This window comes from Crocodylus siamensis, chromosome 1 (genome assembly GCF_052110815.1).
Source record: "Crocodylus siamensis isolate JL-2025a chromosome 1, ASM5211081v1, whole genome shotgun sequence".
NCBI lineage: Eukaryota > Metazoa > Chordata > Crocodylia > Crocodylidae > Crocodylus > Crocodylus siamensis.
The window spans coordinates 294,613,517-294,624,721 of record NC_143395.1 but is presented as its reverse complement, the minus strand read 5'-3'; positions in this window follow the sequence as shown (position 1 = coordinate 294,624,721).

Sequence of the window (11,205 nt, the reverse complement as noted above, 5' to 3'; positions counted from 1 at the left end):
GTATTCTGTTCTTTCCCCCTCTATAGTCCGTTTGGCCTGATTCTTCTCTTGCTTACACCAGAAAAATTCAGGAGTAAAATCTCTGAAGTTAATGGAGTAGAACTGGTGCGAACAGGTTAAGAAGTAGTCCCTCTAGAGACTACTTCATTTTCACCTCGCAACGATTTCCATTTGTGCAATTTCTATGGAAGATAGTGATTTTCTAAAACAGTAATTGTAACGCCTACTTACAGAACCTGGACCCTGGACTGAGTCCAGACATCCTTGTTTCTTTTTTTGGGCTGCCATGGCTGAGAAACAAGGTGAACATCAGGTACTGAAAACAATGGCAAGATCAGTGACCATAATTCAACAGTGGAAGAACAGCTGTGTTGTTCCTAAGGGGCTGTTTGGGATTTTAGAGCTGGGTCAAGGGGAACTTTTTGTTCATCTTATGTAAGAAGGAAAGCAAGTAAGAGAGAAAGGCACAGATACCAAAGGGAATGTCCTTTTAATGCACCCTTAAAACTAAAAGAGGAAGTGACAGAGAACATTATTATAACCAGAATGACTTGGGCAATCTCCTTCTCCACTTTGGGTGTACACGTCAACCAAAATTCTTAGATCTGACTCCTCTTCCTATTTTGTCTCCATGGAAGTTTTTCAGTTATTCCTATCCAGATAGAAGTTCAAAATGAATCTGAAAGCTAAGCTATGCCCATCATTTTAAGCTGCAGCTGAAGCAGTGTCCCAGGGAGCCGAACAATAAACAGGACTCACCTGCAGCTCCCGACGAAAGGCACAGTGGAGGGGGGAGCCCGCACGGCTTGTTAGCTGCCTTTTTATCCGGTTATGCTCAGCTGGTGACGTCATGGAGGGACACCAGCCGGCAGAGGGGGCAGATAGCTCCAGCGAAGAGCAACGACCAGCCCCACTGACGAGGGAAGCGGCGACAGTGTCTGTTAACAGTGCGGCAGGAGAGCCAGCAGAGGCTCTGATGGCGTGAGGATGGACCCTACAGCTGGAAACTGCCCCAGATGACAAGGGGGCTGAACGCACGGCTATGGAAGACGTGATGGGCTGAAAGCCAAAGGGCAGCATGACCCAAGGGTGGGGTGCCGAAACAACAGCGCGCAGAAGCGGCCGCACTAGGCAGGAGGGACCCCAGGAGAGCCCAAAAGGGGTGCAGCCAGGGTGGGCATCGCTGCCAAGCTACGGTGTAGTGAGCCGGAGGAAGGACTGGGAAAACAAGGGGCCAAGGACGGGCCAGAAGGGAACCGAAAAGGGTTCAGAGTAGGCTACTCAGCAAGTTGAAGAACTGAGTAGTTAACTTTTCTTTTGAGGTTTGTTTCATTGGGTAGCCCTGGCTGAAGGGGGCAGAGCTAGGGCAGTGTCTTTATAGAGTAAGTTCGACAGGGTCTCGGTGAGGCCAGAGTCTGTGTGGGAAGTCCCGTTCTATGCCGGGCAGGGAGTAGGCAAGGAGGGCCGTGGGCCGAGCTTGCTGGCGGGCAACATGACAGGGGGTGATGGCCACGTGGGGGCAGACCGGTGGGTGTCATTCCACGACTGGAGGACAGTACCAGCGGAGGAAGGACACACTAAAGGTGGCATGAGGCCAGGGTGCAGGGTGGTGGAGCCCCATGAAGTGACCGCCAAGGGATCCTGGGCCATGGAGTGTACCGCAAACCAACCCTTGACACTGAGGAACATCAAGTCATGGTGGGCGAGAAAGGGGTTGGGGGCACAGGGAAAAGAGAACTGCTCCAACACTGACGAGATCCCAACAGGTGTGTGACATCTACCTACAGGGCTAGAACCACCCGAGAGCGGATAATTGAAACCTGGCGGTCACAAGCAGAAAACTGCTCATGTGATGCCTTCTGTTGCTCCTTACTCAGGTTATCCTAATACAAGTTCAGATTTGTTAGAATAACTTGCTGTAGAGAGTTGACTTTGCAGAAGCAGACCAGATTTCCTCACAGAATTTTCTTGGACTTTAGATCATTTCATAAACCACTCAGTTGCAGAACACAGGATCCTTTCACTGTGACCCTCTCACTATCATCACTTTATTTCACAGACATCATTTGCAGCTAGGAAGGCTTCCTGGGCCAGCAGGAGAAACAGAGCACACAACAAGGAATACAGCATGTTCACATTTTAAAAAATCAGCCTATTCACACGGGAAACAGTCACTGAAGTGCCGATAGTAGTTAGGGGCAGCTGTATCATTCTGGCAATCTATCCTATTATATACTCCCTTTCAGTGGTCCTTGTAACATTTTTGCCCTTGTGTCTATTTTTTGTCCTAATGGCTATTTTGGGAAAAAAGTTAGTTGAAAAAAAGGCAGATATGTTAAATATATCCTTACTGAAAGCATTAAAAATGAGTAGGACACCTGCTGTGCCTTTTCCTTATTTTAAGATAGAAAAATGCTTTACACAGATAACACATGTTTAAATCAAGTCTAGTTTCTTTACCAAACTATGCAAAATCCTATGTAAATATAACAGTTAATCTGGACCAAGAGGAAAATGTCTTCTTTTTACATAACTTTGTTTGTCTTGCCTTTAAAAACAGATAGAGATATCCCACGGAATCACAGGCCCAGTTTTTATTCTAATTTCCCATTTTCCCTTGATGGAATAATCTGTATTTAATTCTCCATGATTTTATTTGCCCAAATTCCACATAAAATTAAAATAGTGTATTTCTTCTTTACTAGATTTTTCATTCCTAAATTAGTGTTTGTCAAATTAAAGTGCAGAAGAAGACTTTTAATTCCAGAAGAAAGATGAAATGTAATTAAAATGTATTTTAGCAATATATGCAACATGTGCACAAAGCACACCAAACATCTATCTAATCTATCCTTCTGACTAAAATAATTAACACAACATTCCAACCAATTTATCTATATATTAGTGGTGTTTCCTTTTAATCATGGAAGAATGTGGATTTGGGGTTACTTTTTTTAAATCTAAAAACTGAGGATTTTTTTTAAATTAGAGAAAACCAGGATCCCTGTTTATAAGGATGTGTTTATAAGCACGTTTATTAGCATGTGCTCAAATAAATTGTACAGCTCTGGCAGACATTACTTGTGTCATGCTTTACATGTGAGCTTTATGTGACAAAACATGAATGACCATGTTGTTTGTAGCACTATAAAAATGGTGGAACTGCCACAAAATGGAGAATTTGCCTCTATAAAAGTTGCTTTTTGAACAGAAACTTCTTTGTGGCTCAAAGCTGTTCTGCATCCAAGCAAACATCTAGATAGGTCTCCCTAACCTGTCATATCCTGCAGTGCTTTGCTCTCTCTCTCCCATTCCAAAGGGGAAGGGGATGGATGACTCTCTGATAGCCTGTCCAGCGAGGAGCTGTCAGGAAGCCCTGTAGGAATCAGCTGGCAGGCAGCTTCAGCAGGGGCTGATTGGGGGTTGGAACCTATCTTCTTGGCCTCTTGAAGGCTCAGATCAAGTGTAGACCTTGCCACCCCAGGCAGCTTGCAAGCAGCCCCAGACTGGAGACTGCCCCCTCAAGTCTTGGCCCCAGTAGATGACTTTCTGGCAGTCCCATCAAACGTTGCCATAGTGTCAGACAAGCCTGTCAGTAAACCTGTCCCTTCATTGACATGTTTGGGGTGGGGAGTGGGGGTCAAGGGGTGGAAAGGGGTTGGAAAGAGCTAAGGAGCAGTCCTCTATTGGAGAGTTTTGCCTTTGTAGCAACTTTGTTGCACCTGAGTCAGGGTGCTGTGAACATGTGCATACCCCAGAGACATCTATTTTTTTATAGTGCTACAAACTTTGTGCGAATTTATCACTATTTTTGTTCCTTCATTCTCTACATTTTGAAGCCTTTTAAATACAACAAATAGTACTTTGGACATGGCATAAATGTGCATGCTATGGTTTTGATTTTTCAAGATCTTTTGAACCATATACATCTGTCAAGAAATAGAAAGGGTATATTGGTTCTACTTTTTACTTTTTTCCTCTTGTCATCTAACCATAACTGTGTGACATGCTTATTAAAGATTTATTTAAAGAATACAACACAAAAGAATCACATGGGGCACATCTACACATCTTCTTACAGTGAAGTAGCAATGTGCTACATCGCTGTACAGCACGCTATGGGAATGTAGCGATCATGTGGTTCTACACGCACTCGCCAGCTACATGAATGTAGGGGTGCTCTCCCAGTATAGTGTGCTGCTATGGTGACATAGTGGCAAAATCTAACCATGCACTTTGTGCACGGCACAGTAACCACCCGCTGCACTGTGCTTTAGCAAGTAACAAGTCAAAGTATAGTGATGTGTGGATGGGCCCATGAGGCACATACGTAAGCAAGTACTAAATGACTGTGCAGTAACCAGTGTTACTGCACAATCCCATTGCTGCATGGTTATTTTTAGCTGCTACATAGCTTATTGCTACTGCACGGTAGTGTTGGCCTCATGGTTCATGCCTGGAGATGCTATGTTGCCATAGCAATGAGCTATGGCGCAGTAGCTTGTGGCTACAGTGATGTAGCATCTCGTGTAGATGTGCCTATAGAGAACAAGGTCCTGAATGCAGTGATCTTGTGTTCAGCATCATGGCACTTACTAGCATTTAAAATCTCCTTGGATAGCTCTAATCATAATACTTTGTTCATTAAAAATGACTACAGAGTTCACCAAGCCTGCATTTTTATGGTTAATTGGAACATTCTCATAATCAGTTGCTGTTATTTATAGCTCTGGCTTATGCAACAATTGATGATATTGTACCTTTTCTCCATTAACAAAAAACAAAACAGCTATTTAAGTATCCATACTCCTTTGAGATTTGCACTTTTTAGCAGGGCACTGAGGTGGTGCAGCAAGTAAGGAGCCCAGCCATGGGTTGCCAGGGTAACCAGTAGGAGTCAGCTGACTGGAAGAGGCAGGGTTTGGCTCGTATATAACTCCCAGGCTGAGGCCAGGCAGGGGAGTTTCCTGCTGGCAGCCATAAGGGATGGAGCTCTGCTGCGCTGTGCAAAGAGGAGAGGCCAGACTGCAGGTATGGCCCAACACTGAGGGAAGATGGAACAACTCTGGTGTGGCAGGAAGAATGATTGTAGCCAATTGGCAGAGATGTATGTTATAGCCTAGGGGCTTGAGTTTTCTGTTTATGGTTTAGACCGGTGGTTTGGGTGAGGCTATTAGGGGTTGAAGAAGGCCTCATAGGGACTCCACGGTAGAGTGGGGCCCCCGGTGCTGGAGCGTGCCGCATTTTGGGGTGCACTGACCCTAGCTCCACAGAATTGGGGTGGTGAGAGAAGCCCCAGATCAAAGGGGGCAGTGAGAAGTCCCAGATGGGGGCAGTGATTGACAAGCGCACAAGGAGAAAGCCCTAGACAGGGCAGTAATTGACAAGTGCCTGTGGGGCACAGTTGTGAGACAAGACTGAGGAAAGCCAGAGAGCTTGTGGGGTGTGGTTGCGAGACAAGGCTGTGGACAGCAGGAGTGGCTGTGGGGTGAGGTTGTTAGACAAGGGCTGCTGAGAGCCCAAGCACCAGAGAGTGTGCAGAAAGAGAGAGACAGACCAAACAACATCTGGCACACCTGCGAGGCTTGGGGCATGGTAAAGGGGCAGTTGGAGCCATGCATAGCCCATAAGGCTGGGGTGCACCGAGACCCTAAGGCAGAGCAGGGACAGTGCTAACAGGAAAACCATGACCAAGAGGATGAAAGGCAGCCTCCTTTTTATTTTTATCTAAGACCAAGACGTGGCAGGTGAGATTTGCAGGTGCTTGGAAGCAAGCTTGGCATGGTAAGGGGGCACAAGGGGGATTATGGCCACCCCAGGCCTCCTCCCTGTGACACACTTGTTTTCCTTACACACTGGGTGTGTCTACATAAGATGCTTTACTGCACAGTAGACTAATCTACTTCTCAGTAAAGCATCACTACTAACCATGTGCTAGGCTTATGTGGCCATTATCCCATTTTACTGTGGAGTAAAATGGGCTAATGCACAATTATCTAGGGGTGAAGAGGCTGATAGAAGGTAGTAGGGAAGTGTAGGGACCTATGTGGGACAGGGGAACAAGGGAGGCTGAGACACATGATCAGGGATCCAGTGCAGTGATCCAGGCAGCGGGACAGGAATTCAGGTGGCTTGGAGACCTTCTCGGGGGCGAGGAGGGCTGATTAGTAACCAGAGGGGGCAACCTGGAGGCTGATGGGGGGGTGGAAGGAGCAATTATGGGACTGAGGAGGCAATCAGGGAGGTGGAAGGGGCAATTTGGGGGGCAGATGGGTGATTCAAGGGATGTGTGGGGGAGAGGGGCTTCCACACTCATCATTAGCCTGTACTATGGCTAGAGAGTTGGTGAGCAAGGCAGACATGGAGCAGACATGGCAGCTCCTAGCTACCAGCTAAGTATAAACAATCAAAAAGCCTGAGGCTGAATTGATCTAGTCTTTGCAGGTTAGTCTAAACTGCAAGGATTGAACTGATAAGCAAATGAACACACTGTCGTCGTCGGGCTTTGAATAACTGCTCTCAGGCAGCTCTCGCCCGTGTGATATATGTTGGGCATTCTCTGGGCTTGCCCTTTTGGATGAGTAGGTGTCTCTTCCACAACTTGCCTTCCCCATTCTCTCCTGCCACAACTTGCTGGTTACTCAGTGGTCGGGTATGGCTGTTAGATATGCTCAGTGGCCCACGTTCGCCCGAAAGTCCTTCACAGGGCTCCGCCACCCCTACATCCCGGCCTCACTTCACCTTGTGTGTGATGTTCTCTGTTGGCCTTTCTCCTTCCGTGGAGTTGCGCCCCTTCTGCTGGCCACCCGTTGTGACTGCCCGACAACATGGAATCAGCCTTCTCGGCTCTATCTCCACCCCACCTTCCTCCTTCCCTCTTGCCCCTTCTCTCGGGGAAACAAAAAAGAAAAACCTCTGAGGCTCTCTCCTCAGCCCCGGCACTCGGGGTCTCTCACAAAACCACCCCCTCCTCAGCCCCTTGTCTTGGGGAAAATAAAAGAACCTGGGAGACCCTGTTCAAGCCTGCTTCTAGACTTAATGACACGCCTGGCTCCTACCCTTTCCCAATTTTTCTTTTTTATTAACTCCGAATGCCCTTTATATCCTCCTGCATCCATGGGAGTTCTTCCCCCTCCTCCATTGACCCGGCCAGGAATGGTGGCGATACCAGCCCTGATTGTGGCCACCCTGGGGCTCTTCTCAAGGTCCTCTCCAATGGCATGGGTCCCTGCTCACCCTGGTCACTCTGCCTCTGCCACCTGGGATCCTGCTGAGCCTCCAGTCTGCTCCTGAGTCCATGTCCAGGTCTGGGATCCCTGCCATCTGTCATCTTCCAGTCTCTGGCTCCTGGTGGTCCACTGGGTTCTGTGGGACCCACGGTGGGGGTCTCTTCCCTTCCCGAGTCCAGCCAGGGTTCATTCTCTCTCCTTCTTTCCCCTTCCTCCTGCGGCGTCAGCCACCATTTTTATTTTCACTGGCTGGTGTCTGGAGCTGACGTCACTGGCTGTAATTGTATAAACAAGCAGCTGATGAGCAGTGTAGGCTCTTCCTTCCACCCCTGCTGCTCCTTGCCTCCTCTTATGGGTGAGTGTTTATTTGTACATCCCTCCCTGGGACACATGCATTCATTTTTGATTCAGGGAATGCAGCCACATGCCTACAATGGCTGAAGCTAGAAGCCGGTGGGAGGGGGGAGAGGAGGGGTGCTAAAGCATGCCTGCCAACTACTGCCAAAGTGAAGAGAGCCCTCCAAGACTCCCCCCTCCATTGGAGTGGAGGGGGCATGTCCAGGTCCCAGCCCATGATCTGCTATAGGTGGGAGGTGGGGTGGCATTAAATTCATAAAAGCTTGAACAGGAATTATTATTTATCTAAAAACCTGTAAACTGAAGAGCTATAAATGCAGCCTGGGCTGTGTGTTTTCTTATTCTTCCTGCTGCCCCCGAAGTCTCTGGGCTTTGCAGTCCACAATCAGAACAGCAGGACTCTTCAGGGTTTGTCATCACTCCCTCTTCCTGCTTCCAGATGTCTCTGGGATTTGTAGTCCACAGTCACAGCAAGCACTAAGTTTGTATCAGGGCAGGGTAGCTCTATATTTGAAGTTAGGTGAGTTTAAGCCCTCTCCCTGGTCCCAGACTCCATATAGGGTTTGCCTGGTGGGAGGCAGACAGCTGGTCAGTGAGCCAGCCCTCACTGGTCCAGCTAGGAAGCAGAGGGGCAGGGCCAGCCGTGCTCTCTGGAGCACACAGCACAGCGCAGGGCTGCAAAGCATGCTGGGATGCTGGGGAACTGTGATTTAACTTGAACCAGGAAGGGGTCTGGGACAGAAGTTTCATAAACCAATTTGACCTAAATTAGTTAAGCCTGATACTAAATTCAGCCAGGTTTATCTTAAACCATGTTCAGCCATTTTGAAACTGGTTTATGTTCACTGCTACAGATTTAAACAAGTTTCTGTTCACTTAAACTGGTTTATGTGGAACTGGGGACCAGAGGTTAAATCCTATTACCCTTTTATGTGCCTAAGTTATACTTGTATAACAGCAATATTTGCCCCCCCCCCAGTTTTGATTCCATGTAAATATACTCAGCCATTGCTTTCCTACTGAACATGCTCACTAGGCTGCACAGCTGGCAGTGCAGGGACATGTGTAATACTATCAAAGTCCTGGTATTTTAGTCATAGAAAAACACAACTGGTTCCTGCTGGAGGAGAAGGACCTCTCTTCACTTTTTGGCTCACTACCTAGACAACTTGCTTGGAAAGAAGGAGACCTAAGGCCTAAGCCAGAGACATCTTGAATCTTTCTCCCACTTCCCAATAAAATGCCCTAACCTAACTAGGCATGACACAGCAGAATTTCCATTCCTCCTCTTGAAACAGGCCTACTAGGTAGCCAGGAGGAGATATATAAAACCAAGAACAAAAAAAGCAAACCAGATGGATGGTGACTTAATGAGACTCATACTTCCATACAAATATCAGAGCCATGGGTTCTGGTCCCTGGGTAGAGCAGAAAGTCACTTAATGTTTTTAATCCAAAGCATTCCCCAGCCCTTCTCCTGATGCCTTTCCACTGGAATCTGGGAGAGGAAGTGAGGCCATGAGGAAGAGAGGAAGCCAGGAAGAGCGTGACTCAATGGGTGTGTCTACACATTTATTAATGCACTATAGTTACTGCACATTTAGCTTAGTACTTCCTTAATGAACTACTAACTGAATACACAGTAAATACATTTTCTGTGCAGTAGTGCTGGTGCACAGTTTTTTGGGGACAGTTACTGCTCAGTAGTCTAATAATGCTGCACAGTAGCTTATTAGCATGATTTCTGACCAGCACACTACTGTGCAGCGTTATTAGGTTTCCATGCAGTAAGCATCTTGTGTAGATGAACCCAGTGAGACCTGGGCTCTGGTCTAGGTTCAGTGTGGCAGCAACAAATCCAGTGCTTTTTATCAACAGAATATTAAGAGAAAGCTGCAGTGCTCCAGTGCCAAAGGAGGACTAGAGAGCACCCTGGCCAAGACCTAGTCCATGCCCAGGGGTTTAGAGCATTTTTTCTGGTAAGGAAGAGCTGTAAGTTTAGAACTCTTTCTAGGTGATACAGGACTCAGAACCGAGGACTTCCGCTCTCTGGGCAAATACTGCGGCCACAAGGCTATTAGACTCAAGGGTAAAGGGCTCTTCCACCTCTATTTCCCTTCCAGCAGGTATGTATTCTTTTGCATGTAGAAATATAATCCAAACCGTGTGTAATTCAAGAGTCCTCATACACCCAGGCAATTCCCATTGATTAAATTCCTCTGCAGATTCCTGTGGCACTGCACTGTCCCTGCACTCCTCTCCTACATAGCCTGAGGCTTTTAGTTGCATCCTAATACTGTTTTCATGGCAATATAGCCTGCAGCCCAACGTAACTTTGGCAAGCTTCCTACCGGCACATTATGTTAATAGATGATTGTTTTTATCCTCAGCAAGAGCTCTTTGTTTCAACTGCATGCTGTATGCAACTACACAGATATACTACTTTAAGCTTATCATAGCAGTGGATTAATGCTAATCTTAAGGGACAAGAATTTCGAAGAAAGAAAGAAAGAAACTATAGCTGTACTCCTAAATAATTTTTTTGGCATTGGCCTGGTTTTCAGAACTCCTTAGTACTTACCTGCCTCTATTGATAACAAATATTTAGTCCTTCTGTCTTCCTGATTTTTGAAACTCTGACCTACACTAATGTGCAGACAGCAAAAAAACAAAACAAACAAAGACAAAACACAACAAAAAGACAAACAAGTAAAATGTATATTTTGACCAGAGTAATCTAGAATGAAATGCATTAAACATCAAAACATGCATAGCTAAGGGAAAGAAAAGCATGGATGACACTTCACTGCATGCAGGTCAGACATATATACACACACACATGCATACATACACACACACACACACATACATACATAGTATGTATTATACACAAACACACACATATATACACACACATTATATATAGGTATACTATATAGTGTATATATACAATTTGTGTATATATGTGTGTCTGTGCATATGTATATGAGTGTGTGGTGTGTGTGTTTGACATATACACACAACCATGTATACCATGTGTGCTTTTTGACATGAAGCGAAGCAAAACCCTAATATAAGGATTCAGTTGTCTTCAAAGCTAGCATCTTTATTTAGGGTTTAAGTTTTTATTCTTAACACTCGGATCTCCAAGCTGGAGATCTTCCAAAAATCTTATCATAAACAGTGCAAAATAATATGTTAAAATTAGTTTTGACATAATATGCAATTTGCATTTTTAAAATGTGTATGTTAAATTTCACAGTGATTTGCACTTCAAGTTAGCAATTAAATTTTAAAAAATCCCACAACTGCAGCTGTGACAAGTACTTTATTATGTAAAAGAAGGGTTGTGTATACTGTGGAGCATAACTTGCAACTTCTGCCATTTTAAGGTTTGTTTTGTCCTTGATACTGTTAAACTGGAAGTCTAAAAGAACTGAAATCCAAACATCGTATATATTTAATAACAGCTAGTATTCTCTGCATTGCAGCTGACCTAGTATATGGCATCTTCTCAGAATCCATTATGAACAACTATATATCAGCAGTATGTCCCATAAAGGGAGCAGTAACACGTAAACTTAATGTATCTAGAAACAATGCATTGTTCACTTGGATC